The sequence below is a fragment of the Leopardus geoffroyi genome, chromosome A1, assembly GCF_018350155.1.
Source record: "Leopardus geoffroyi isolate Oge1 chromosome A1, O.geoffroyi_Oge1_pat1.0, whole genome shotgun sequence".
In the NCBI taxonomy this organism is placed as follows: domain Eukaryota; kingdom Metazoa; phylum Chordata; class Mammalia; order Carnivora; family Felidae; genus Leopardus; species Leopardus geoffroyi.
The window spans coordinates 234,925,172-234,947,293 of NC_059326.1; the positions used below are offsets into that span (position 1 = coordinate 234,925,172).

The 22,122-nt window shown below is 41.9% G+C and overlaps 1 protein-coding gene and 1 pseudogene across 1 annotated transcript in view; both read left to right on the plus strand.

The window, feature by feature from the left end:
- Nucleotides 1-22,122, plus strand: part of MED10 (mediator complex subunit 10) — a 181,263-nt gene that overhangs the window by 72,240 nt on the left and 86,901 nt on the right. The window lies entirely within an intron of this gene.
- LOC123579085 lies at nt 2,589-4,148 on the plus strand (annotated as a pseudogene).

Sequence of the window (22,122 nt, forward strand, 5' to 3'; positions counted from 1 at the left end):
GAAAGAGCCCTGATTCTGGCAGGCTCCAGGTTGCAAGGTGCGGACTTGTGCGTCCTGTCCTTTGCAGTATTTCTGGCCACAGCTGAGAGGAGTGAGGGACTGTTCAGGGATATCTGCTTATAGGACAGAGCAGAGCCTCAGATGTTGAATTTGCTTCTGAACATTTTACAAGGAGCCTGGCATACAGTGTCGACAAATATTTGCTGAATGAATAAATAAATTGTCTAGAGTGTCTCTCCTTTTTTTAACCCTTCATTCACTTAAAAAAAATTTTTTTTTCTCCTGAAGTAGAATGCACACACAGAGAAGTGCACAACCATAAATGTGACATTTAGGAGATGACACTATGAAACATCCCCGTGTCACCTTGTCGCCGGCCACCTAATTCAGAGAGAAGACTGTGTTGGTCCACTCAGGCTGCTATAAAAAAGTACCCGCCAGGTGGCTTATAAGCAACAGAAATGTATTTTTCCATGTTCTGGAGGGTGGAAGTCTGATTTCCCGGTACGAGTGTGGTACCAGGCGTTCCAGATCGCAGACTTCATCGCTCTGTCCTCACCTGGAAGAAGTGGGGAGGGGGCTCTCTGGGCCTCTTTTGTGAGGACACTAATCTCATTGGTCAGGGCTCCACCTCAGGAACCTCATCACCTCCCCAAAGCCCCACCCCCTAATTACATCACCTTGCTCATTTTCAACATACGGATTTTGGAGGGACGCAAACATGCAGATCATAGCAAGAATGTTTGCAGCCCTCCGGAAGCCCCTCTCCTCCTCCAGATCACTGCCCTTCCCCTCCCCTTAAAGACCATCAACATGCGGGACGCCTGGGTGGTTCAGTTGGGTCCCCCTCATGCTCTGTCTCTCTCTCTTTCTCTCTCTCTGTCAAAAATAAAATAAAAAATTTCAAAAAAAGACCATCAACATGCTGACTTTTGTCAGCTCCTCTTTGCGGGTACACCTGGCAGGCAGCGCCCCGAACCCACATGCCGTTCTCGGTAAATGGAATCAATCAGTATGTTTCCCTCTGCGTCTGGCTTCTTCTGTTCCCCGCACGTGGGTGATGGTCACTTGCGTCGTTGTGTGTGGTTCTTTAGCTTTCGTGGCTGTTTGGTATTCTGTTGTGTGACTGCACAACAAATTATTCAGCTATCCTGCTGTTAATGGACATCTGGGCTGTGGACATCATGGCTTTGGCTCTTACAAAGATCCCTCCCTAAGCGTCACTCTGTGTGGCCCCTCGTCACCTGTGCGTGTGGCTCTGTAGAGGGTACACCCAGGCAGTGCTGCCCCTGGATCAGGGCAAGAGGGCCCCGTGCTGGGCTGTGCATAGAATAACCACAGCAAACCACACATTTATTTAGGGACACACGGCATCTTTCCCATTCAGCACCTGTCCCTCTGTGCAGCGTGACCCTTAATCCCAGCCCTCTTATCTGGTGACTGACACCATCAGGCCCCCACATAAACTTCCTCACATTGGATCTGTGTTTTAAGAGCAAAGAAAAGGCTCTGAGTGCCAGAAAGGGGGTGTGAGTTGCCCCAGGCTTTGCAGTGAGGGAGCTGCTAGAGGGGCTTGGCGGAGTGCAGGTGTAGTGAGCCATGATGGGAAGCATGATGGCAAATCTACTCATTGGCTTGTGGAAGGATTTCAATGAAAGAATTGTGAGTAGCTTTATATGTATAAAACATTTAATAGGATTAAATTATAGTTTAGAAATTTATATAATTACAGCTTTATTTGTATAACTTGGATATAAAATTCTTGACTTTATTAATTATAATGTGTGTTTGACCTTTAATTTAAAAAATTAATTTAGGGGCGCCTGGGTGGCTCAGTCGGTTACATGTCTAAATCTTGGTTTTGGCTCAGGCCATGATCCCAGGATCGTGGGATAGAGCCCTGTGTCCGGCTCTGTGCTAACAGTGTGGAGCCTGCTTGGGATTCTCTGTCTCTGTCTCTGTCTCTCTCTCTCTCTCTCTCTCTCTCTCTCTCTGCCTTTCCTCTACTTGCTCTCTCTCTCTCTCTCTCTCAAAGTAAATAAATAAAATTAAAAAATATTTTGAAAAATTAGTGTAAATATTTTAGGAAAAGAACTCTTTGGGAAAATACAAGTATTTTAAAATGATAAATTCTTGGGGTGCCTGGGTGGCTCCGTCAGTTAAGCGTCTGACGTCGACTCAGGTCATGGTCTCATGGTGCATGAGTTCAAGCCCTGCGTTGGGCTCTGTGCTGACAGCTCAGAGCCTGGATCCTGTTTCAGATTCTGTGTCTCCCCCTCTCTCTGCCCCTCTCTCTCTCCCTCTCTCTCTCTCTCTCAAAAATAAGTAAACACTAAAAACATGTTTTTTAATTATAAATTCTTTAAGAAAAAAATTTTAATGTTTATTTATTTTTGTGAATAGGGGAGGGCAGAGAGAGAGAGAAACATAGAATCTGAAACAGGCTCCAGGCTCTGAGCTGTCAGCACAGAGCCCGATGTGGGGCTGGAATCCACGAACTACAAGATCATGACCTGAGCCGAAGTCAGACGCTTAATAGACTGATCCACCCAGGTGCCCCCAAATTATAAATTCTTAACATTATTTCAAAACATTTACAGACTTCCATATTTCATGATTTAATTTATATTTTGGTGGAAGTTTATTCAAATGTATACATTCAAGTAACATTTTATTGTATATTTTAATCTGAAATACATATTATAAGGTAAAAAGTTACTTTAGATCATGGAGAATAAAATGTAAATTAATTTTTGTGTATTTGTGGAAACAGAATATGGAAACAGGGCTCAGAAATGAAAAGCTAAAAAAAGAAGTAAGTTTTTCAGAGGGTGCCCTGCTTAGATTGAAAAAGCAATCTGGAAACAAGGAAATTAAGCAGACTTTTGTCAAGTGTGACTCACATGAAATTTACAAACAGGATATTATAAATTTTATAATTAGATTTAATTAATGAAACAATAACGAAAATGAGCATAAAGTTCTTCTCACCAAATACAAAAAGAGGTCAGATAAAAATCTCTTTTATTTGTTAGTAAGGGAAGATTGGAAGTTTGGATCAAACAATGGAAATGGAAAAGAGTAATTCTTATCAAATCTGCAACCAGAAGCCGCAGACAGAGCCCCGCCTGCTGCCGTGATGAGGTGACATTCACGACATTGGTAAATTGGGCAAGAACGTGGAGACCTCCGCACATCGTCTTGATAGTGTGCGAGTGTTTCTAGCAAACAGTCTGATTCAAATTGATGAATCAGATTTTCCCTTCGGTAGGTCTGACAGAACACTTAGTATTTTACATCAAAATTAAATTATTTCTAGCGGCAAAAGAAAGTACAGAGACCAACTTTTATAGTTTAGGTTTAAAGGCAGAGTATTTTATTTTTGTGTGTGGTGTAAGAAAGTGGCCCAGTCTTTCCCGGTTATTGTGGAGCCAGTCACTGTGAGCAGAAGAGTCCCCCCAGGGCACTCTGTACCAGGTGACGTGGTGAGTCCCTCACGCCAACCAGCGCAAGTGCAGGAAGTTTTTGGAGATGGGGGAGCTGTAGGTCAGCTTGAAGAACTCTGACCCTCAGAAGAACAAACGCTTCTCAGGCATCATCAGGCTTAAGTCCACTCCCTGCCCTATGTTCTCTGTCTGTGTTTTGGGGGACCAGCAACACTGCAATGAGGCCAAGGCTGTGGATATTCCCCACATGGACATCGGGGCACCAACGAAACTCAGCAGAAATAAAAACTTAGTCAAGAAGCTGGATTAGAAGTATGATGCTGTTTTGGCTTCAGAATCTGTGCTCAAGCAGATCCCACGAATCCTGGTCCAGGACTGAATAAGGCTGGCAAATTCCCCTCTTTGCTGACCTCCCATGAGAACATCATGGCCAAAGGGGATGAAGTGAAGTCCACGATCAAATCCCAGATGAAGAGGGTGCTGTGTCTGGCCTTGGCCATTAGCCATGTGAAAATGACAGATGATGGGCTTGTGAACAACATCCAGTTAGCTGTGAATTGGTGAACGTCCGGGCTTTATACATCGAGAGCACCATGGGCAAGCCCCAACGCCTGCACTAAGGCACAGCTTGATAATCCCTAGTGCTGTCAGACAAACAAACAAACAAACAAACAAACAAACAAAGTAAAGGAATAAATAACGTGGCCCGACTCTTTTGCATGTTGCTGTCCAGTTTTCCCAATACCATTTGTTGAAGAGATTGTCTTCTTCCCATTGGATATTCATTCATGCTTTGTGGAAGATGAGTTGACCATATAGTTCTGGGTCCATTTCTGGGCTTTCTATTCTGTTTGATTGATCTATGTGTCTGTTTTTGTGCCAGTACCATGTTTTTTTTGTGTGTTTTTGTGTCTTGATGACTACAGCTTTGTAATATAGCTTAGGTCTGGAATTGTCATGCCTCCAGCTTTGGTTTTCTTTTTCAAGACTTCTTTGTCTATCGGGGGTCGTTTTTGGTTCCATAGACATTTTAGGATCGTTTGTTCTAGCTCTGTGAAAAATGCTGGTGGTATTTTGATAGAGACTGCGTTGAATGTGTAGTTTGTTTTGGGTAGTATCAACGTTTTAACAATATAGGATCTTCCAATCCATGAGCATAGAAAGTTTTCCATTTTTTGTGTGTCTTCAGTTTCTCTCATAAGTGTTCTATAGTTTTCAGAGTACACATCTTTTGCTTCTTTGACTGCGTTTATTCCTAGGTATCTTACGGTTTTTGGTGCAATTGTAAATGGCATCAGTTCCTTGATTTCTCTTTCTGCTTCTTCACTATTGGTGTATAGAAATGCAACCGATTTCTGTACATTGATTTTGTATCCTGCAACTTTACTGAATTTGTATATCACTTCTAGCAATTTTTTAGTGGAGTCTTTCGGGTTTTCTATATAGAATATCATGTTGTCTGTGAATAGGGAAATTTTTGCTGCTTCCTTGCCATTTTGGAGGCCTTTTATTTCTTTTTGTTGTCTGATTTCTGTGGCTAGGACTTCACTACTATGTTAAAAAAACAGTGTTGAATCACTAAATTGTACACCAGAAACTAATATTATACTGTATGTTAACAAAATTGAATTTAATAAAAAGTAAAAAAAAAAAAAAGAAAGGCAAAGTATTTTGTAACTTTTCTACTTTTTATGATTTAGCTTTCGCCACCATGTTATTTGTGGCTGGAAACATCCAAGTTCTTAATTATAAGAACACAAAACATCCCAGGGCTCCTGGGTGGCTCAGTTGGTTAAGTGACCCACTGCAGCTTAGGTCCTGATCTTGTGGTCCGTGAGTTTGAGCCCCGCGTCAGGCTCGGTGCTAACAGCCTGGAGTCTGCTCCGGATTCTGTGTCTCCCTTGCTCTCTGCCCCTCCCCCACTTATGCTCTGTCTCTCTCTCAAAAATAAACATTAAAAAAATTTTTAAAAAGAACACAAAACATCCCTTGCACATAAAAATCACACAAGTGTAATTACTACCATGAAAAGAAATCTGTACAGCAAACAACCAAGAATCTTCAAGAAAGACACGTGAACATTGAAATACACGGAGGTGGTGTTTCTTAAAGAATATTCTGTCCAGGGGCGCCTGGGTGGCGCAGTCGGTTGAGCGTCCGACTTCAGCCAGGTCACGATCTCGCGGTCCGTGAGTTCGAGCCCCGCGTCGGGCTCTGGGCTGATGGCTCAGAGCCTGGAGCCTGTTTCCGATTCTGTGTCTCCCTCTCTCTCTGCCCCTCCCCCGTTCATGCTCTGTCTCTCTCTGTCCCCAAAATAAATAAACGTTGAAAAAAAAAATTAAAAAAAAAAAAAGAATATTCTGTCCAATATTTAGCAAAAATGATAATGTTTTTTTCTGTGTGATGCCACTAGTACAATATTTATAGAAAATGATAGACATTTCTTAGTTTTGTACATATGATTTCAAAATGAGATGATAGAATGGTTGAATGTGGAATATAGAAAAAAAATGAATGCATATGAACATGATCAAGGATGGAAAATTCAAGTGAGATCCATATTTTAATGGATAAAACAGTGAGAGAAAAAAATCATAGATAAATGTTTAAAAAAGTAAACACTACTCACTTAAACTAGATTGTACCAAGGACAAATGTCCTGTCGAACAACTAACGTTTTTGGTATGTGATGTTAACTATCATACAAAAGAAAACAGGGACTTCAGAAGGAGTGGTTATGTCATTGGTTTTATATCTGTTGTAAAATGTATAGGTTTTGACTTAGGTAAGAGACAAGATAAATACTTTGAGTTTTAGGCATTGATTTAAAAGATAGTTGAGGGACTATGGTAAAGGCACTAAGACTATATTAGTCAAGAGGAGAGCTTACAAACCAGAATTTTAGCTGAAAATCCATTTGTTACTGGGAGTCATGACTCAATTATATCCATAGTGACATATTTGTAGCAATGAATGCAATAATTATATATGCTATTTTCTTTATCTTCCCAAAGGTGGAATATCTTATCAAATTTGACCTTTCAATCATTCTCAAACACCTGAAGGGAATACCAAATAGATGCCGGTAGAGAAATCAAATTTTATTTTGACGAGATATAATATTTATTAGAAGAGTTAAGTAAAGGGGCGCCTGGGTGGCTCGGTCGGTTAAGCATCCGACTTCGGCTCAGGTCATGATCTCACGGTCCGTGAGTTCGAGCCCCGCGTCGGGCTCTGTGCTGACAGCTCAGAGCCTGGAGCCTGTTTCAGATTCTGTGTCTCCCTCTCTCTCTGCCCCTCCCCTGTTCATGCTCTGTCTCTCTCTGTCTCAAAAATAAATAAACGTTAAAAAAAAAAGTTGAAAAAAAAAAAAAGAAAGAGTTAAGTAAAACAACAAATGACTCTCAACTAAAAATTAATATGGTCCTTAGCACACAAATCAAATAAATGTTGAATCTGCATCCTACACAGTCATGGGGTATGAACTCATGCTTGCTAATGATATGTAGCAAAAAGCATAGACAAAATCCAAATCCATATTTAGGTATAAATAGTTTTGAAATGTTTTTGTTTAAAAAAGTGGACTTTGCTCATGTGATACATGCATGGAAGGTGCCAGTCCAACAAAACTTGAAAACTTAGAACCAAGAAATGAAAATGTTTGCATGCGTATGAAAAAGAGTGTGCATTTTTATGTGTATTTATTTTTGAGAGAGAGAGAGAGAGAGCACGAGAGAGAGCAGGAGAGGGCAGAGAGAGAGGGAGACACGGAATCCAAAGCGAGTTCTAGGCTCTGAGCAGTCAGCACCGAGCCCGACATGGGGCTCGAACTCACAAACCGTGAGATCATGACCTAAGCTGAAGTCAGATGCTTAACCAGCTTAGCCACCCAGGCACCCTGAAGCAGAGTCTGTATTAATGATTCTAAAACTAATTATGCCCATTGTGACTTAGGACACAGTCTCAAATGAAGAGAGATTTGAGTAAATTAAGCTGTGTTCTGTCAATTTGGTTTTCTTTATAATGTTCCAGAATTGAACAATTTAAAAGAGCTTACACAATTGAGTTAAGTAAGAATTAAGTAGATAAAATAAATGAAAGATTAAGGAATTTCTCGACTGTATATTGTTATAGCTTATTTAAACAAACCAATACTGATGTTATCATTAACGCAAGCTCGCGCGTTTTTCAGAATTTCTTAGTTTTTACCAAATGTTCCTTTTCTGTTCCAGGATCCCATTCAGGATACCTCATTTCATTTAGCTATCCTACCTCCTTGGGCTCTGCTTTTTTTTCGGGCTTTCCTTGTTTTTGATGACCCTGACAGTTTTGAGGAATGCTGGTCAGGTATTTTGTAGAATGTCTTTGAACTGGGATTCGTTTAATATTTTTCTCACGATTAGACTGGGGTTATAGGTTTGGGGGAGAAAGACCACAGATGTCAAATACCATTTGTACCCCATCATATCGAGGGAACACACTGTCAACATGACTTGTGACTGCTGATGTTAAGTTTGAGCACTTGGGGAGGTCATAATTTTGTTTCTTTAAAGTTACCCCTATCCCTGCGTACTCTACTCTATGGGAGGGAAGCCCATGCTTGAGTGGAGAGTTATGCTCTACCTCTTAGAAAACAGAGTTATCTATTTAAGTTGTTTGGAATTCTTGTGCATGGGACACTTTTCTATTCTCCTCCATTAATTTATGTATTTGATCATTTTTTTTTTTTTTATATCAGTGTGGACTCATGGATATTCTATACTTTGGGTCATTATCTAATACTACTTTACTCACTTTGTTGCTCACATTGGTCCAGCTTTGACCATTGAGAGCTCTTTTAATTGGCTCCAGTGACTTTTGGATTGGTATCCAGTGATATACCCCCTGGACATAGGTTTTTTATATTTTTTTATTTTTATTTTTTAACATTCATGTATTTTTGAGAGACAAAGCATGAGCAAGGGAGGGTCAGCGAAGGAAGGACACACAGAATCCCAGGCAGGCTCCAGGCTCTGAGCTGTCAGCTCAAACTCCTGGACTGTGAGATCATGACCTGAGTTGAAGTCGGACGCTTAACCAACTGAGCCACCCAGGTGCCCCACCCTGAGTCATAGTTTTAATTAATTAATTATATTATTATTTAACACTTCCTTGCCTCTTGTACTGCAAGATGCTCAAGGCTCCTCTTGTGTATTTCTTGCCCCAGTCCTAGAATCAACCATTTCTCCAAGGATCCCTGGGTCGTCTCATTACAGAACGGTATTAGAAATCAGGATGTGGTGCTGGATGTGTTTCTTCTTACAGGGTGGTGGTGTTCCTGGGTTCTGTCATCTGACAGAGAAAGGAAAAATATGTGAGAATATCAACTTGTGCATAAACACATATCTGTAAATATTTCTTGGTAAAGCCATTTGCATCTATATTAAGCTAACCATGAGTGTATGTCTCAACTCTCAACTGTTATGACCTGGGTCATTCTAACATCCTAGATGAAGTTGGAAGCTTAATTGACTGAGCCACCCAGGTGTCCCATCTTTTATCCATTTTAAAAATTGGGTTATTTTCTAATTTTTGACTTTTAAGCTTCTTTGTGTATTTTCAGTAGAAGTCCTTTATCAGATAGTGTTTTGAAAATATTTCCTCCCAGCCTGTGGTTTATATTTCTATTCACTTAATGTGTGTTTTTACACAGCAGAAGTTTTTAATTTTAATAAAGTCCAAGTTATGAATTCAGTTTTTTCTTTCATGGATCATACTTTTTCTGTTGAATCTAAAACCTCATCATCAAATTCAAGTTTTTATGGTTTTTCACCTATAATCTCTTAGAAAAGTTTTATGATTTTGCATTTTTCATTTAGAGCTAATATGAGTTAATTATTGTTAAAGTTGTACGATCTCTGTTAGATTTTTTTCAATATTGACATCCAGTCGTTCTAGCATCATTTTTGAACAAAACTATCTTTTTAATACTGAATTTCCCTTTCTTTTTTTGTCAAAAATCAGGTAACTATATTTTTGTAGCTCTATTTATTGTCTTTCTGTTCTGTTCCATTGACTTATTTGTCTATTTTTTTTTTATTAATACTATGCTGTCTTAACTTCTGTGGTTTTATAGTAAATCTTGAAATCAAATAGTGTGAGTCCTCTAACCTCATTCTTCTTTTTTAGTATTGTATTGCCTATTCTGTTTTTTTTTTTTTTTGTCTTTTTCTATATACTTTGCAATTAGTTTGTTGATATTCCCAAAATAGTCTAGTGGGATTTTGATTGAAAGTAACTTGAATCTATGGATTGAGTTGGAAAGAATTGTCATCTTAATGATATTGAGACCTCCCATCAGGAACATGGGGTATCTCTCCATTTATTTTCATATTTTTTGATTTCCTTCATCAGTATTTTATAACTTTTTGCATGTAGGTCCTATATATATTTTTGTTAATTTATACATAATTATTTAATTTTTTGTTGGTATTGTATTAGTTGGTATTTATATTCATCAGGGTTTGTAGAACCAACAGGATGTGTGTGTCTATATCTATCTTCCTATCTCTCTCTCTTTCTTTTTCTCTATCATCTCTCTATCAGTCTTCATCATTACCACCTATCTATATCTATTATCTATGTTTCTATGTATCTATCCGTCATCATCATCATCTACCTATTTTCCTATCATCTGTTGAGAGAGGTTTATTTTACGGAGTTGGCCCACATGATTGTAGAGGCTTATTAAGTCCAGAATCTGAAGGGTAGGCTGGCAGGCTGGGAGCCCAGGGAAGAGTTGCAGTTTGAGTCCAAAGGCAGTCCGCAGCTAGAGTTCCTTCTTCCTCAGAGAAGCCCCAACCGTGTTCTATTAAAGCCTCAGCTAATTGGATGAGGCCCGCCCATCTTATGGAGGGTAATCTGCTTTGACTCAAAGTGCAATGACTTAAGTCTTAATGTCACCCCCAAAACACCTTCACAGAAACATCCAGCATAATGTTTGATCAAATATATAGACACTGTGGCTCAGCCAAGTGTACACGGAGTTAACCATCAGAGTGCTTTTAGATTTGAAACTCTAGTTGTTTATTGCCGGCTTATAAGAAAGCAATCGACTTCTGTGTTTTAAGCATGTACTGTGAGACCTTGTTTAACTTGTGTATTAATTGTAGGCCTGTTTTTGTTGCGCTTTTCTACATACACAGTTATGTCTGTAAATAAAGACAGTTTTACTTATTTGTTTCCAATCTGCATATGCACATTTCTTTGTCTTTCATTGTTGCACCAGCTAAAACTTCCAGCGCCATGCCGAACACGAATGGTGAGAGAAGACATCATTGCCTTGTTCCTGGTCCTAGGGGGAGAGTGTCTGGTCTGTCATCCTTAAGTAGGATGTTAGCTTTAGTTTCCTAATAGAGGTTCTTGATCAATTGGAGGATGTTCTTCTCTCTTCTTAGTTTGTTGATAATTTTACCATGAATAGGCATTGGATTTTGTTAAATTATGATCAAATGATTTTTCTTCTTTAGCATGTTCATATGAGAATTATATTGATTCATTGATAGATTTTTGAATGTTGAACCAGACTCATATTGCCTACAATCAATCCCACTTGGTTTTGGTATATAGTTCTTTTTATACATTGATGGGTTTGATTAGCTAACATTTTGTTGAGCATTTTTGCATCTATATTCATAAGAAATATTTTTCTTAACTTTCTTTTTTAAAATGTTTTTATCTGGTTTGGGTATTAAAGTAATGTTGATCTCATAGACAAGTTATGAAGTGTTCCTTCTGATTTTATTTTCTAGAAGGTAATTATGGAGAATTAGTATTATTTCTACCATAAATGGTAGAATTTACCAATGAAACCATCTGGAACCAGTGCTTTCTTTTTTGAAAGATTATTAGTTATTGATTCAATTTCTTTAGTACATATAAGGATAATTATGTTGACTATTCCCTTTGTGTGAGTTTTGTTATTTTGTGCCTCTCAAAAAATTCATTCATTTCATCTAAGTTATCAAATTTTGGGACAAAGAGTTGTTAATAGTATTCCTTTATTATCTTTTTAATGCCCAAGGAATCAGTCTTATATTGGTGACTTGAATTCTCTCTTTTCTCCCTCTCTTCCTCTCTCTTATCCTGGCTAAAGGTTTATCAATTTTATTTATCTTCTCAAAAAACCAGCTTTTTGATTCTTTGATTTTGGTTCATTGATGCTTTCTCTGAATCCCACAAATTTTGCTGAGCTGAATTCTCGTTTTTATTTAGTTTAAAATATTTTAAAATTTTTCTGAGACTTCTTTTTGGTATATGGGCTTTTTATAGGTATGCTGTTTGTTTATTTAAAAGAATTAAGATTTTAATTTAAATGTACATATATTCTTTTTTTTGAACAAAGATGCATCTAGAAAGACATACATTTAATTTGATATTCTTTAAGTTGGCAAACTATATTTGCAACTCAAGAAAAATGCTTTTGTAAATAATGATAAAAAACAAAGCTTAAAATATAAGACTTACACATGCTTTTAAATTCATTTGTCAGGAGGGATACAGAACTGAAACCATAAGATCTGCAAGATGAATATTTAGTGAGGGAGTCTCTTTTTTTTAATACATTCCAGAATTTTTACAATAAAAGCCTAAAAAGTCAGGGAGATTGTTAGACCAATCTTGTCCAAACGTGTTATAAAATTATCACATCTTATATTATCTAATGTTTTCTTGCTGCCAGTCTTAATTTTAAGACCATAAGGTATAATCTGAAAAAATTTAAAAACAATTTCCAAAGTTTATCCAAAAAAAAAAAAAAAAAAAAAGAAAGAAAGAAAGAAAGAAAAAACAAACACCCTATCTCAGTGGCCAAGGTCAAATCCAATTAGGATATTTTAACCCATTAGCAAACCTGGTATCTTCAATAAGTATGCTGTTTAATTTCCAATTGTTTGGGGTTTCCCCTATTGTTTGGGGTTTCCAGCTATCTTTCTGTTACTGATTTTTAATTTCATTTAATAGAAGTCTGAGAATATACTTTGTATGATTTCCATTTTTTTAAGTTCGTTAAGGTATTTTTCATGGCCAGAATGTGGCTTATCTTGGTGAATGTTTCCCATAAACTTGAAAAGAATGTGTGTTCTAGCATCACTGAATGAAGTATTCTAAAACATGTCAATTAGATCAAATTGATTGATGGTGCTGTTCAGGCTGTCTATATATTTACTGATTTTCTGCCCACTTGATATATCAATTACAGGCAGGGGGTATTGAAGTCTCCAACTATAATAGTGAAGTTGACTATTTCTTCTTTCATTTCTATCATTTTTTTCCTCACATCTTTTGATGCTTTGTCATGTGGCATATTCATGCTTATCATTATGTCTTCCTAGAGAATTGGCTCCTTCCTTACTATTTAATGTCCTTCTTTATCTCTGTTAATCTTCTTTGTTCTGAAACCTACTTTCTCTGAAATTATTACAGCTATTCCAGCTTTTCCGCCTGTTCGTGTTAGCACGATATAACATTCTCCATCCCTTCAATTTTAACTTGAGTCTTTCTTTATATTTTATGTAGGTTTTCTTTTTTGTAGACAATATAGAGTTGAATTTTTTTTAATTCCATATGAGAATGTCTGTCATTTAAGGAATTTCTGAAGCCATACACTTTTTTTTCTATTTTATTTATTTTTTCGTTTTCTTTTTCTTTTACTCATTTAGCCCATCCCCCCTTCCACAACCTGTCCAGCAACCCTCTGTTTGTTCTCTATTAAGCGTCTCTTATGTTTGGTCCCCCTCCCTGTTTTTATATTACTTTTGTTTCCCTTCGCTTATATTCATCTGTTTAGTATCTTAAATTTGAGGCCATACACTTTAAAGTGATTATAGATATATTTGGATTAATTTTTACTGTTTTCAACCATTTATTATTATTATTATTATTTCTTTTATTTCTCTCTTTTTCTGCCATCTCTAGTTTTAATTGAGCATTTTATTTCCTCTCTGGGCATGTCAGCGTGTTACTTCTTTTAATAATTTTTAGTGGCTGCCGTAGCATTTACAATATACATTAAAAATTTTTGTTTTACTTTATTGATTTATTATTTTTTTGAGAGAGAGATAGAAAGAGAAAGAGAGCAAGTAGGGGAGGGGCAGAGAGAGGGGGAGACAGAATCTGAAGCAGGCTCCAGGCTCTGAGCTATCAGCACAGAACCTGACGTGGGGCTTGAACTCATGAGCTACGAGATCATGACCTGAGCTGAAGTCGGCCGCTTAATTGACTGAGCCCCCAGGTGCCCCTCCAATATACATTTTTAAGTAAACTGAATCAGTCTTCCAACAGCACTATAGCCTACCATGTATAGTAGAAATACTTCTATGTGTAGGACAGGTACTTTTATAGGTAGTGTAATTCCTCACGCCTACCCCTTGCTACACTCCTGTCACTTAAGTGCTGTAATCACAACAATACCAAATTACTCTTATTCCCTTAAGCAAAGAATTACCTTTCAGATCGATCAAAAATCAGAATAATAAAAATATTATACTGTCGTTTATTTCTTCTCAGATGCTCTTCCTTTTTAAACAATATAGACCCAAGTTTCTAGTGTATATTGTTTTCTTTCTTCCTAGAGAGAGAACTTCTTGTAACGTTTTTTTCCAGCGCTGATCTCCTGACAATGAATTTCCTCAGTTTTTGTTTGTCTAGGAAAGTCTTCATTTTCCCTTTTCTTTTGAAGGATAATTTCCTTGAAGGACAGATTTCTAGGCTGGTTGGTTTTTTTCTTCCAACCCTTGAAATAGCTCGCTTCTGTTTTCTGATGAGAAGCACTGCAATTCTTATCCATGTTTCGTAGAGACAAGACTTCCCCCTGCCTTCTTTCAAGATTTTCTCTTTGTCTTTGGTTCTATACAGGTTCAGTGTGGTTTGTCAAGGTGTGTGTGTCGTGTGTGTGTCTGTGTGTGTGTGCGTACACATGTATTTTGGTATTAGTACTGCGTGGTACTTTCAGAGTTTTCTCGATGTGTGGCTTGGTATTGACATTAATTTTGAAAACGTCTGAGCCATTATTACTTCATATATTTCTTCTGCCCAATTCTTTCTTCTCCTTTTGCCATTACGACTTTTGAAATTGTTTCAGAACTTTTGGATGTTCTTTTCTGGTTTGCCTTTTTTTTTTTTTTTTTTTTAACTCTTTTCCTCTTTCAGTTTGGGAAGTTTCTATTGACATATTCTTTTTCATTTATTTTTTTACTTTATTTTTATTTTTTTATTAAAATTTTTTAAATGTTTGTTTATTTTTGAGGGAGAGAGAGAGAGAGGAGAAAGCATGAGCAAACGAGGGGCAGAGAGAGAGAGAGACACACACACAGAATCCGATGCAGGCTCCAGGCTCCGAGCTGTCAGCACAGAGCTCAATGAGGGTCTCGAACTCATGGACCATGAGATCATTACCTGAGCCGAAGTCAGTTGCTTAACTAACTGAGCCACCCAGGCACCCCTCTGTTGACACATTCTTAAGCTCACTGATTGTTTCCTTGACTGTGTCTAGTTTACTGATGAGCCCATCGAAAGTGTTTTTTCATTTCTGTTACCGTGTTTCTGATTCCTAGCATTTCCTTTCAGTTCTTAGAATTTCCATCTCTCTACTTACATTAGCCATTGTCTTAGTCTTTTCAGGCTGCTGTAACAAGATGCCGTGTATTGTGTGGCTTTTAAATAATAGAAATGCGTTTCTCGCAGCTGTGGAAGCTGGGCGTCTGAGATCAAGGCACCAGCAGATTCGGGGTCTGATGAGAGCCTGCCCCCAGGATGGCATCTTTTTGCCATGACTTCATACAGTGGAAGGAGCAAGGGAGCTGTGTAAAGTCTCTCTTATTGGGGCAGCTCTGCCACTTGGGAGGGCTCTGCCTTCATGACCCGATCACCTTCCAGAGACCCCACCTCCAGACGCCATCACACGGAGGGTTAAGATCTCCACATAGGACTTTTGGGAGAGCAGAAACATTCAGCCCATAGAATCATCCACTTCTGCCTGTTGTCTCTTTACCCGCTTAACATCCTAATCAGAGTTGTTGAGATGTGCTAATACTCAACATACGAATCACAGTTATTTAAAATTCTCTGCCTGCTAATTCCAACATCTTTGTCACATCTGAGTCTGATCGTGATGTTGCTCTCCTTGTTTCGACTACTTTCTCTCGCTCCTTTGCGTACCTTGCCTGTTTTTTGAAGGCTGGGTAACAGGAATGGAGGCAAATAGGTCTTGGGTGTGAAGGTTTATGTTAAACGGGTTAGGAGTTGGGCTTCTTTTTCCACGTTTGCTCTAAGCGTAGGTGCCAGGGTCTGAAAATTCCTCTAGTTTTGGTGTTTTTGTCTGTGCTGTTGTCTTTAGCGTCCCTTGGAACTCTTCCTGGGATCTGTTTTGCAGTGGTCTTGGCTCTGTTCCGCCGTTCCGCTGGGGTCCTGGTGTGGTTGGGGGGAAGGCATAGGGGACGGGAGTGTTCACGTGGTGTGTGGTCTGCTTGGGTCTCAGTGACTCGGCCTGGGTCTAGGGGCTGTGACTTTCACCACTGTGTCTCCGTGGATGCATCCTCCCCCCCCCGGTTCTTCCTCGATTCCCTCATTTTGTTTTCTGGAAGTCTGGCCCTGTTGGCTGCTTTTCCCCCTCGTGAAGCAGAAAGGCTCGCAGGGGTCTGGAGCAGGATAGAAGCTCCAGACCCATCTGGGATAAAGTTTTGGGGATGCGTTGTCCCCTGGGGAGTACACCTTTGCCAGGGAGAAGGTCTGGGCATATTTCGTGATGATTATTCTTCCCTTCTCCCTGCCTGGCGAGGGATCCTTCTCAGGGCCTCACCGTAAAAACCTGGTGTGGCTCTGGGTAGTAAAGCCCATGAGAGTGTGCTCCCCCCACCCCCCAAGGTGTGGGTTCCGGGGATTTCTTACTCTTCTGGGAGTCCACACTTAGCCTCCAGCAGTTCAAATCGCCGTGTAAGCGTGGCTTCCAGCTGACAGCTCCAAGGGCTCCTCCTCCAGGCAAACAGATCTTGGTTGCCCATCTCTCCGGTTGTGACCGTCTCTCCAGATTTGGGGATGGTCCAATCAATTTTTCTTCCACCTCGATGTTTCTGTTAGGTCCAAGCAAAGTTTTTGGTTTTCAGCAAAGGAGAAAGTTGCACAGCTACGCCGAATTTGGGCTCCCTCTTACTCTGGATCTTAGGAGTGACGGAACTGAGAGCAGCCGCGTTTGTTTTGTTCCCACTCATCCTGGCCTTTAATCCTCCATGAGCTTCCTTTTGCTTCTGGGGCTGGTAACCATCTGTTTCCCCTCCCTAGTCCCTTGTCCCTTGTAGCCTTCCGGAAAGGGATATAAAAGCCATTCTTAATTGTAGTTCCAGGGTAGAAAAAGCAAAGCCGATCTTGCATTAGTGTATTAAAAACGGGAAAAGGGGACACACAGCACAGAGGTCTTTCTGAGGGGCAGCCACAGGACTTGGTGACCAGTGGGGTGGGAGGAGGGTGATTGGGGTATAAGGCAAAGTAGGAGAAAGGACTTTAGGCTGTTTGGATGGACCGATCGTTGGTTAAGTATGCCCTGAACATATCTGATGAATGGGTAGATACTTCCACAATGACGGGAATATCAAGCGGGCAGCTGCAGCTAAAACAGAAGCATGGCCGTGATCACATCAGTGATTTTACAAGGTGACCTCAGGGGGGTGGAGAAAGGGCCCATCAAAACAGGTCACTGGGAGATATTTTGCGAGGAGGTAGATGCCAGGCTTCTCTCGTCTCCCTTCTCCTTGACAGAGAACCAGGCAGGACGAGTCGGGTGTTGCTGAGACTGAGCAGGAGACACAAGGAACCAGCAGCAGAGTTGTTCATAGGTCTCGCTGCAATGCTTTGTGGGACAAAGAAACTCAATAATAAAAGCTTCACTTTCAAAACGCAGCAGGCCTCTCTTTGGAGAAATAGATGCTATTTCCTTTGTTTTCTTTCTTTCTCTTTTTATCCTGCACTAACAGGAAACAGAATTAAGGGTGAGCCTCGCGCCGCAGGCTGGGGTAATAGATATAGTTGTTCTCATGCCTGTGATCAAATATTGAAGGTGCACTTGGGGAAACTGATGCCAAGGTGGAAGCTGCAAATGAAACGTTCTGTGCCTCGAATCAAGAGCAGGCTTTGAAATCCCAGACCCATCGCCCCGCTGCTACGTGAACTCTATTTTGGAATTGTGAGAAATCAATACGGAAAAGTATATACGCTGGGAACAACGTTAAAAGATCTCTTCACTCCCCTGAAAACGCCAGACTTAAAGTGTTCCCACAGTTGGCGCGTGGTCTGGAGGCAATGCCGCGATCAAATCTGAACCACAAGACCCAAACCCTCCTTTCTGAACCTCCGAGTCCTGTGCTGTGCGTGAGCGGTGTTGGTCCGGAATCCGCAGTCACTGGGGCTCATGGGAGCATGAAGAAGCAGGTCTAGTAAAAATTTGGACAAAAAAGTGAACCTCAGATTTTTATAAAAGAACTCAGGCTTCCTACTTTTAAATATATGGATTAGCCCCAGCTGGCCAGAGAAAGTGCTTGACTTAATTACAGGGCTTGACTTAACGAGGAATAATTCTAATTCGTGTTCATATTTCGGTAACCCTGTTTACATTAATGGCCTGTTCAGATACGTCTGAGAACAATTGACTTTCTTGAGTAGCAAGCTTTTCTTCATAATTTACACATTTTAGCTTAGACACTGCTTTTTCACAGGTCCCCAGGAAGTGACCTTTTGTGCCGGCCCTTTGCAGATGGCCGCTGGCAGTCCCATGCTCTGGATGGCGAGGACAGTGATGGATGAGCACCAGCTCCCAGGACCCACTGCCAGAACCCCCAGAGGTGCCGTCTCACATGCTGATTAGCTAGACAAGTTTCCAGCTCCAGGAAGACCCTCCTGCCCAACTAGCCCCATGTACACAGTTAGCACTGACTGAGAGATAAATACACATCAGTCCCGTCGTCAGGCACCATGGGTCTAGTCGGTGGAGGGAGATTGTGCAGTTGAGGCAGTAGGGCCCACGGCGCAAGTCAGCACAGGCTCTGAGCGGTGGGGGCTGTGGGGGGGGAGTCGTCAGTTCTGCCTTTGGTGGAAGCAGAGGCTCAGAAAAGTTACCCGGAAGTGACTTTTGGGTCGAATTATGAGAAAGGAGTTGAGAAACACCAGGCCCCAAGATGAAGGAGCGATGATGGCCCTGGACCATGGGCATGAGGCAGGTACTGCCTTCAGGGGGCCTGTCAATAGCTTAGTGTGGTTGGATAGTGATGGCATTTGCGTATGTGTGTGTGTGGGGGGGCCCTTCATCAGGGATCGTGACGGGCGGGGAGCAGACAGCAACAGGAGGCGGGATCACGGTGGGGGAGGGTTTCAGTGCCACAGCAAACAATTCAGATTCTATTCTAGTGACCCTGGCAAGCTAGTTGATGGCCTTTCAACTTTGTAAAACGCTTTTCACTTGACGTAATTTTGGACTTCCGAGAGAGTTGCAAAGATAGCACTCAGTTCCCGCACACCCCTCCTCTGACTCCGTCTAATGTCCACATCTGTGTGAGGCTGGCACACACAACAAAGACATTAACCCCGGTCTGATATTATTAGCTCAGCTACAGATGAGTCAGATTTCATCAGGTTCACACGAATGTCCTTTTCTGTAGTGGGATCCTGTGAGGGGCTCATGACCTTTTCGTCCTCGTGCTCCCCCATCCTTCATAACTCGTTCATCTCCCTGACGTGTTTGGAGACTATTGGTCAGGTATTTCATAAAATCGCTTTCCCTCCCCTCCCCTCCCCTCCCCTCCCCTCCCAGCCCCTCCCCTCTCCTTTCCTTTCCTTCCTTCTTTCATTTTTGGGCACTTTCTTACCTCGTGGCACCACAAAGTGCTCCAGACTCATGTCGCGTTGTGCTTCCTTTGCCCCTCGCTAACTTTGCTTTCTAAGCAGTGAGTGGCATGACTGAAATCCCCTGACGTGACAAGATCCGTGTTGGAAAGATCCCCTATGCAGAGGATGGATGGGTGTGGAAAGGTGCGACTGTGGCACTGATCGGGCTGGAGATGAAGAAGCTGAGGCCAAGTCAGCAGCATCAAGGGAGGAGGGGAGGAAGTGGCTGTATGTGACGAACAGGTTTCTGTGATGATGGGTGGATGCGTGGTTGGTTCCTGGGACAGGAAACACGGGAAGGGGTTTGGCTTTGCTCTTTCGGCCTCCAGTGGCAGTGTCACCACACCCGTTTTCGGTGCTCTTCTTCTGGGCTCTTTCTGTGTTGTCTCCTTGGTTCTCTGGATCTTCTCCTTTCTTAGCACAACTTCCCTGAATTGCCTCACTTCTTGCAACTGGGATACTCACGGCTCACGTAGCCCTTTGTGTCTGAGATTTGCAAGGATGACCTTCTTTCTTGCCCTGCCAGGCACCGTTGTAGGCAACGGGAGGCAACTGTCACGGCCAGCTAACCGCTCTCCTGAAGCTGGCAATTCTAAGACACGTAATAAACAAGTGAACCAATGAACAGCCCAGAGCATTCTAGCTAGTGGAATAAGCGTGATGCCGGGCACACAGTGAAGTAATCTGATGGAAAGGGACTGAGGATGGGAGAGGGGTAACCTTGACTGAGAGGTCACTGCAAGTCCCGTTAAAGAGGGGCATTTGAGCCAAGATCTGCGGGGAAGAGCCAGCCATATAACTATCCAAGGAAAGAACATTTCAGACAAGGGACTGGCTCATGCACAGCCCCCAAGAAGAAGGTGAGACTGGGTGCACATTATAGGAACAGAGAGAAAATCCACGTGGCTGAAAAATGGTGGACCGGGTGGGAGACAGCAGGTGAGATCAGATGGGAGACATTCTGGGTGGACTGGTTGGCCATAGGAGGATGACGAGTTATATTTTAGGGGGAGGAGAAAGCCATCGAAGACTTCTACCTCGAGAAATAACCTGATCTGATCTATGTTTTTAAAAATTCTCTCTAGCCTCTGTGGCCCCGAGGTTGTAGGAAGGCAGCAGTGGGCGCAGGGAGACAAGTCAGGTGAAAGAAGGGGAGGGATTTGAACAGGGGACAGAGATGGGCAGAGGGCATGCGGGAGACATGATGGCAGCATTTGCTAATGACGTGGGAGGAAAAACATCAAGGATGAAATGTAAGTTTTCGGCTTGAGCAACTGGGAACTGAGGACAGCTCACTGGGGGGCAGGCGTGGGAGGGGCAAGTCTACAGTGAGGGGATTAAGCCTGTGGTCCTGGGCATGTTGATTTGTGATGTTGATTACGAGTCCTGGCTGGCGGGTTGAGAAGGCGGCCCTGGGTGTGGTGCTGGGGTGAAATATTGAGACTTGCCAGTCTGAGGGTGGGGTTTCTAGGCCTTGGGCCTGGAAGGGGTCGTAGTGGGAGAAGGTACAGATGGAGAGCTTGACTTTTGTGCCTTCAGAAACCCCAGCCCCCAAGCAATTGCTTTAGCCACACAAGGTGGTCAACTTCACTCACCTACAAATAAAACTACAAGGTCCTGATAATAAAGAGAATATGGTTAAGATGGGACAAAAAATGGAATTAAGTGATTGCAACACCAAAGGCTAAGAAACAGCTGCCATGCCCGTAGTCCATTGTCTCGGGGACCAGCGAGAACCCGCAGGGACGCTGGGCCTGTCCCTGTGACTGGGAGTCACGAGGGGAGCAGCAGGGGACAGAAGCAGAGCCATGCTATGCAGGAGATGCCCTCAATCTAACTTCTCCTAAGGAGAATATTTAAAATAAGATTCCTTGGTTTTGTCAAAGCAGGAAGGGTGACAGAGGAATCTAACAGGACAGGAGAGGGGGGGCCTCGGGAAAACAGCCCGGGGTCCGGGGCCAAGGCTCAGAGCCACCGCTGGGAGGTCTGGGCAGAGTCACTGGGGGTGATGGTCACTGAGGACTGGGTCAGTCTGGGCAACCAGAAAGTGAGGATTTAAGAGGGCAAGACTGGGGAGGTCTGCATAATATACACAGTTTGTCTGAGAAAGTCTCGGTGGGATCAAGTTCTGAGGTCTTTGCTCTGCAATGGCCTATCCAAGGCAGGAATTAGGACCTCAAGAGGAGGCACACTAAAGATGAGCCATTCAAGGTGCACCAGAATGTGTAACATGACATTAGGAAGGGATTGGATTGGCTCTGACGGGGACCGTCCCGGGTAGGATTATCTAACTCGGGGACACGTAGGCATTGTTACTGTGAGCGGCAGATGCCTAACTTCCTGATTTCAGCTCTTCCGCGGTGGGATACTTCACCAGACAAAATCTAGTGGGATGTGCTTGAAAAACAAATGTTGGAGTTTGGAATGCTAAGAGAAGATGAGAGGAAGGAAGACACGGATTTCTGGAAAACGGTGCTAATTTTCCATTTCATGGGGAAGGCAAAAAATAACCGAGGAAGCAAGTTGAAGTGTTAGAAACTCAGCTGAACTTTCCTGAAAATAGTGGCAAAGAGAAGAGGGAAATAAAACACAAGAGGCCTACCCCTCCCCACCCCCCCATTTCAGGAACAGAACCAATGTCATGGAGACATGCTAAACAGAGCCACCGGGGAGCGGAGGACGTGTCTCTAAGAGCACATGGCGTCTCTAGGCTTAGAGGGGGCAGACTCCAGAGGCACTGATAACTGGTTCATGAGTCCACTGGGGGTGG